The sequence below is a fragment of the Bombus impatiens genome, unplaced genomic scaffold (genome assembly GCF_000188095.3).
Source record: "Bombus impatiens unplaced genomic scaffold, BIMP_2.2 scf_0930, whole genome shotgun sequence".
Classification (NCBI taxonomy): Eukaryota; Metazoa; Arthropoda; class Insecta; order Hymenoptera; family Apidae; genus Bombus; species Bombus impatiens.
This window is the reverse complement of record NT_177349.1, coordinates 1,198,080-1,205,414: the sequence shown is the minus strand read 5'-3', so window position 1 is coordinate 1,205,414 and position 7,335 is coordinate 1,198,080. Positions and strand designations below refer to the sequence as shown.

General features: G+C 41.1%; 1 pseudogene; it reads right to left on the bottom strand.

Moving 5' to 3' along the window:
• Positions 1-295: 295 nt before the first annotated feature.
• On the bottom strand, positions 296-2,424 carry LOC112213678 (annotated as a pseudogene).
• Between the last annotated feature and the right edge of the window lie 4,911 nt (positions 2,425-7,335).

The following is a 7,335-nucleotide window of genomic DNA, read 5'->3' as shown; positions in this document are numbered from 1 at the left end:
GGTGTTTGGTGGTTTGACTCGATGCTTTGGTCACGCCATGATGGGGTAAATAGTATCCGTTGTTGTCGGAGTGGTTGACATTGACCTTCGTCATGTGCCCCAACGCCAGGTATTCCTGTATTACCGTTCGATATTCTGATTCGAAGCGTTTGTCGTGTTGGAATCGGCGATTGAGTGCGGGGAGTCGTTTAATTGCCAGTGTTTTAGAGAATCCGAATGACTGAAGCTGATCGTTGAATGGTAGAGCGACGATGTATCATCCTAAGCTGGTGCGTCGGATGTGGGCTTGAAAGTGCTATTCGCATCGTCGGTCTGCCGCTGAGATGCGTTTAATCGAGGGTCCTTCGTCGATTTCCCAGAACCGCGCGAGGTCTGTTTGTAGACTCGTCGTGGATGTGTGAAATGTGTTTGTCGCGGTTTGGGAAGTTGGGCTCCCCCCGATTACCCATCCGAATCGCGTTTTTTGCAGACGCAGTTCAGGCTCGTCTGGCTGCGTTAGATTGATTTGTCCCATACACATGGACGCGAGTGTTGAACCTGAGCTTAGTAGCACGTCGATCGAAGCTGATAAATGAAATCGTGGATCGGCCAATTTGAGATTTTTTGGTATCTCAAGTGTCGACCGATCGATGGGTTCGCTTGGAATTAAGGTTGATATGGTCGGAATGACAAGGAACGTTAATGTCCGTGTGTATGTGCCGTTAGTGGAAGTGATCGTAGCCGTGATGTGTCGCTTAGAGGTCGTCGCCAAGGTATCTAGAGCTCCGATTGGGACCGAACATTTGTTTTGTTTTATTTTGGAACATTTGTTTTGCCTTATCTTTAGCGATTTTGCTAATTCCTCGCTAATGAAATTCATACTATATCCGGTATCGAGCAACGCTCGACAACGGATTGGTTGCTGTTTATCATTCAAAACGTTAATCTGCGCTGTGACGACTAGATCATTGGATAATGATTCGGATGGTGCTGGTCTGGTATGTTTGGTCGTCAACGGAGTCGTCAATCATCGGCGTCATTGGTTATGTTTTCGTCTGTCACTGGGACGTGGACTTGGAGACGCGGCTGTTCGTGGTGTTTCCGATCTGTGGTCTGTTGTGTGCCTTTTGCGACGAGTGGGTGATGAGTAGGGTGGCAAGGAGGGTGTTGTGGATCGGCTATTTGATGGGGAAGATTTCGGGCTGGGCGTGCTGGAACGAGACCCTGAATGGTGTTTTGCTCTATGCAGCAACGTATGATGTCGTTCACCGCAGACGCGGCATGACCCCGCGAAACAATGCTTTTTTGTGTGCCGTTTCCCGAGGCAGTTGAGGCATAGTGATGCTCCTTTGACCTCCCGAATGCGTTCGCGAAAGGATTTGGTTTTGAAGGTGTCACACCTCCAAATGGGGTGTAGTCCTTGACAGGTGGTGGTCCTTGACAGGTGGGGCATGTCGGGGTAACCTGTGTCGCCGTAAATGCATGCCCTCGTGGTGCGCGTTGACGGACCGGAGTGGTTTGTTCCGGTGATTCTCTTGTTTGTTTGACCGTGGTGATCGGTGTGGTGCTTCGTGCTAATCTCTCTAGGAAGTTCAATAGCTGAATGTACGGTGGCAGCTCCTTATTAGGCAGCGTCATTTTCCATTGTTTTTGGATGCTTGATGGGATTTTCGATAGAATGAGGCTGTTAAGTACGGCGCTGGTATCGGGGTAAGAGTCTCCTAATTTGTTTAACGCGTATATGTGCTGTTTGAATGTATGGACTAAGCGCCTTAATTCCTTTGGAGATTCTTTGGTTAACTTTGGATAATCAATGATTGCCATGCCGTGACTAACAGCTGTGTATCGTGGACATTCGAAACTCTCCTTAAGAACCGTTATAGCCTGGCTGTAGTTTATATTACTAAGGGGTAACGCGTTTAAACAATCTGCTGCTTCTCCTTGCAGGGCGGACTGCAGGTAATGAAATTTCTGTACTTCCGTGAGATTAGAATTTTTATCGATGGTGGAAGAAAAAGTGTCATAAAACGTGTTCCATTTCTCTAAGCTTCCGTCAAAAGTAGGGAGCCGAAGATCTGGTAATTTACCAGCTATCGGATTTAAACTAGCGAATGATGCACAGGTTGGAAGGTTTATGGATGTCGACGGCGATGCTACTTGCGCGTTGCTCAGAAGATTTTGTAGCTTTATGTCTACCGCGACGTACTGATCCCTTATTTCGAAGCCGCGCGCTTGTTCCTCCCCGTCTAATACTTCTAACTCGAGGTGGATCGCTTCGAATTGACTCGCAGCTTCGGTCAGTTGTTTCTCGTAGTTCGTTAACAAGGAGTTTTGCTGACGCCCGGATTGTTCGTACTCGTCCAGTCGGTTCGATACGTATGTGAATCGGCCGCTACAATAGCCTCGTCTCCGACGCAGGGAGATGAGTTGGTCTTCGCTTGCCATCGTTGCCGAGGATAGGAGATGGTCGATATAAGGAACGAGCTTACCTTACTGTCGTGCGGCGTGAGGTCGCGCGTATGCTTGGCGAGGAACGCCTCGTTCCTTCCCGACGGCCACTCGTTTGGTTGTGTTGTTAAGTTATGGAATTCGTTGGTTTGATGTTCGTCCAGCTGTGGCGGGAGCCTGCGTAGTTGAGTTCCTTTGCCAATGGGTTGTGCTCCTTCGAATGTGACACTCCTGACGTCACTGGCTTCGATGTGGTGATAACACTCTCGCTGCTGGTTTAATGTATTCACGTGGCACTGTGTGGTCACTGGCAAGTACACCTTTCACTGATACGTGATCCGGCTCGAACGACCAAAAATGTTTCGACCATTCGCACGTCAAGTGGAGTCGTAAATTCCCGTTACGATTGGATAATCGACGCCATGAAATGATCAATCCCCTGATTTCTGTTGCGATAATAGGGATGGTTGAATTGACTTTACACTGAATTAACGGATATAATTAATGTTTATTCCAACAACTTCTTGACTAGAAATATACAATTAAAGTCGATTGATAACTAGAGTAACAAGGTGTTGTACGCGACGCACGCTTAGATGTTGAAAGTTCAAAAAATGTATAAAGACTGACTTTCTGTAACGATGATGCAGCGGAGGACACTTGCGATGGGTGAGTCTAATGATGCGAGAAAAGCTGATTTGTTAAGACCAAGTTCTTGTTGAGAGAGTGAGGGAAAGACTTCTTTGGTAATTGGTTAATTTTCTGGATTGGTGTGGAAGGATGGAGGAAGGGTGTTAACAGCGCCCCGAGAGAAAGTTGCTAGTGTGAAACATCGTACATGAGAAAAACGAACTTCTATCTTTCCGTAATAAACAATAACCTTTGGACAGTGACTTAGTGCAGATGTTTGGTTTGGTCTGAAGGACCTTAGAAATTCCTAAGATTTATGATCGGCTCTTAAGACTATTGAAGGTTCGCAGTGAAGGCGTGCGGACATCTGGTTGCCATCCTGTCAGCGGTGTGTGGCCTGGTCTAAGTAGAATGTCGCCCGACGTAACAAAGTTTGTAATGATCTAATTTGATTTTTGGCCTCAGTTCCTTTTAGTCATAGGTCTCATGCATCTGGTATGTGAAACACGCAACGATATTGAATTATTCTCAACGAATCTCAGCCAGCTCGATACACCACTTATTCTTTCGTCTAACCAATAAAGCTATCAGTTCGTGCACGTTTCCTTGACTATGGCCGTTCAGATGGATTGAAGAGTAATTGAACTTGACTCTTCATCTATGTGTCGAGGTCTGTCCTTGAATCTTACAGCAAGTTCATGGCACAGGCGTGCAATAAATCACCGTGACTTGATAGACTATAGCCACGTCGTGAATTAACCGCGAGAGCCTCAGTTCCCCTTGTATTTTACAGCGAAAGAGCTTTTGCCTATCGAACGAGCGTCGCCTGCCAGGAGAATCTGATCGATCGATAAAAATTCAAAGTCGATCGTCGCAGTGATTGCATAATCTTCGTGGACGTGTGACAAATTCACTGGGGATGGTTTCTGAATTGTATCAGAATCGTTCGTTAACATTAAAACTATTTACGAATTTAATACCTACAAAGTATAATAGTTGTACCAAAAAATTTAAATGATATATGGGAAAATATATAATTTTTAGAGAAAGAGCAAGTTTTTATTTGTATACTTTACATAAAATAATTTGAACCGCCTAAAATGCATCACTGTCGACAATGATTCAAAACATGGAATATATTTTCTTATCATTTATATTATTTTATCTAGAAAGAGAAGATATTTCTATATATGTGTTTAAATCAAATGATTAATTGGACAAATTTGAAGAATCAATCTACATAAACTATCAATTAATAGGGAATCCTGATATGATAATAAATTTGCATTTCTGCCATTTACCGAATTTAAATTGCAGTAGAATACAAAACGATATGTACAATACTCGAATACTCGAAATACGTAACATAATATCATTATCTCAAAATAATCATAATTTCAAGTATAATAACATCCTAAAATTACGTTACAACCATTGAAATTCAAATCATAATAGCGTATCGAAAACTAACGAATTTGTTCTCTGGCTTCACATACACCTGCCTTCGTTCAATAAAGCCCCATTAACAAACTAAACAGTCTACAAACGCAAAATAATTTGTTAAATGACATAAAATACAATCTATTAAATGATAATTTATTAAATTGTAACCTATTACATTATTTCGTTCAATACGAGTAAAGTATTACGTGTGATATTACGTTGGAGCGTTTCTAAATGAAACTAAATAATCGCCCACGAAACAATGGTCACGAACGTAACACGAAACGAAGAAACAAGCACGATATTTTCGACGTGATGTAATAAAACTCGGCGAAGTTTGAACGTGCTAGATCGTGGAAAAGTGAGCGTAATGACAGGAACGCGATGCGGGAATGTCGTTAACCGCCGATTGCAATTACAGTTTCCCATTTAATTACATGGAGGATGTCTGCAAGTGTTGCGAACCCGCGGCATTTTGTCTCATTACGGTCCACCCAGGAACAGGACCGTAAACTGATGCCCAAATTACATACCCAGCTACGACTACTGTACCTTGCTATTTCTTCATTATCCAATTTTATTTTGACAAATAATTTAACTATAATACAATGGATATATCTCTTGAGTCGCGGGGATAGATTTTTCACTTATGAAGTGTTAAATAAAATAGAATAGAATAATGATAAAGTGAATACAACTACAAGAAATATTTAGGCACTGTTTATTTACTTATTTATTTATTTATTATAACATTTACATACTATTTAAGTAATTCACCGTACTTTCTATTTCTCTAGAGATAACAGGATAAAAATTCCTACGGAAATATTTTTAATAATACATTATTAATAACAACAACAATTTTCGATGTACTCAATGATGCTCACTCAAAATTCTTACTCTCGATTCCCTTATTTCTCGATTAAAAACTCTCGTCTCATTCAAAAACAATATGCCTGTCGTATTCGTACACTATGATATTAAACATTCTAACATCAAATCTTATATGTCAATTATTATTCCTAAACCTATTTTTCAAAATTATTGTTGTGCTTTCCCAATCTTTACGCCAATTACCATTTCAAAATTCATCTTCCAAAATTATTATTCCTTATTTCTAAGGATCCAAATCTAAGGATCTCCTCGATCCAAATAGCCCTCACTCGTGTCTATTTTCTATAATAATAATGATTGATATTCTATAATAATAACGATGCGATATTTTGGAGCCAGGCCACATGATACAGGAAATATCAATGGACAGAATTTATTTGAATAATTTTTCAATAACACACAGGAAGATCAGTGGGCGTTTAAGCTCGACGTACATATATTGCGTGCAAGGATCGGTGAAACGTAAAATCTCGTTTACCCGGTTCAGTTGGGCGTGAGAAGCGCCGAATTTTCGATAATAAACGCGTAGTTTTTTTCGTTCAGGATTCCACAATTCTGGAAATTCCATCGGTTTATAAATTTTTTAAATTTTCATCGTCGTCATTTTATTTAATATCTTGGTCAAAGGAGATGGAAATTTCATTGTGAAAATTAATCTCCGGATTAGTTGTACATTGTTCCAAATTTATTTTTAAGAAGATCCTCTTTTAACCATAATACGATTCTCGAATTTATATAGTAGATTACTCGTTACAATTTTTAGTAGATAAAACAAATCTCTAACTATATTCCACTGATTTAGTCGCGTTCATAAAAATATGAATTTGCATTAAAACCTACAATCTATCAGTAGATAACTGTTACGTCGCGCGGAACATCTGCACTCCAGCCGACGCTACCTGGCAGCCAGCGGCCCACCTCCAGTCATCCTAACCCTCAATAAACTCAAGGACCCACCATAAAACGTTAACTTTTAGCTTCATTGTTTCCACATGTTTGCCAATCAAACTGCTTGTCCGGAAGGAATTTACCATTCTAGAAGTATTTTCGGTTTATGTCCGGGTTTCGGAAACGTTCTTGAGTTTATTAGGCGCTCTTAAAAATCACGGAGAAAGCGGGTAGTTACCGAATGGGAAAAACGAACATATGTCTACCGAAAAAGGCTGATTTTCCCCAGGAACGAAGTCACCCCCCGATCCGCGTTGGTGGGAGACTTCCTCATATCCTTTTTCATTAGCATGGGTCATAACCAATCGGCATCGTGGATCGTTACCCTCACTTCCTTGACGAAAAGTGTGAACAACGAATCCGCGTTTTTCGTTCAAAGGGCACACCCACACCAAGCTTTCTTTCGGAAAAAGATAAGAGCGAATCGGTCAGTCTATCAACTCAAGTCAATCAGTCTCGATCAAGCATCTTATCAAGCAGTCAACAAGTCGAATACAGTCAGTCGACAAAATACATTATCATACGCGACAACACGAATAGAGTCTCAGGTCGTACTCATTCATAGTCATCTTATATTAAACATTCATTTTGTATTACATCGAAGTTGTTGGATCGTGCAAATATATATAATAACCTGTTAATAGCAGCGTTATCTTCAATTTAACTATCCTTATTATCTCACAAAAAATAAGGGATCGAACGATTCGTGGCGTCGATTAGTTAATCGTAACGGGATTTTATGACTCCCGTTGGCGCGCTTCTTCGAGATCGCGTCTCCCCGCGAACGTGCGAAAACAGTAACAAAAACTTGATATAATTGAAACCAAAAAATGGATAATTTTCCGTTTCTAAAATGACACCAGATACGTAGTACACACAAGATAAATCCATCCCAGACATCATTTTAACGTGCCAAATTGCCGACGCACGGAAGTCGCCGAGTCTAGTTCATTTCTCATTGCCGCGGATATATCAAGGCATCAATGTCAAGCT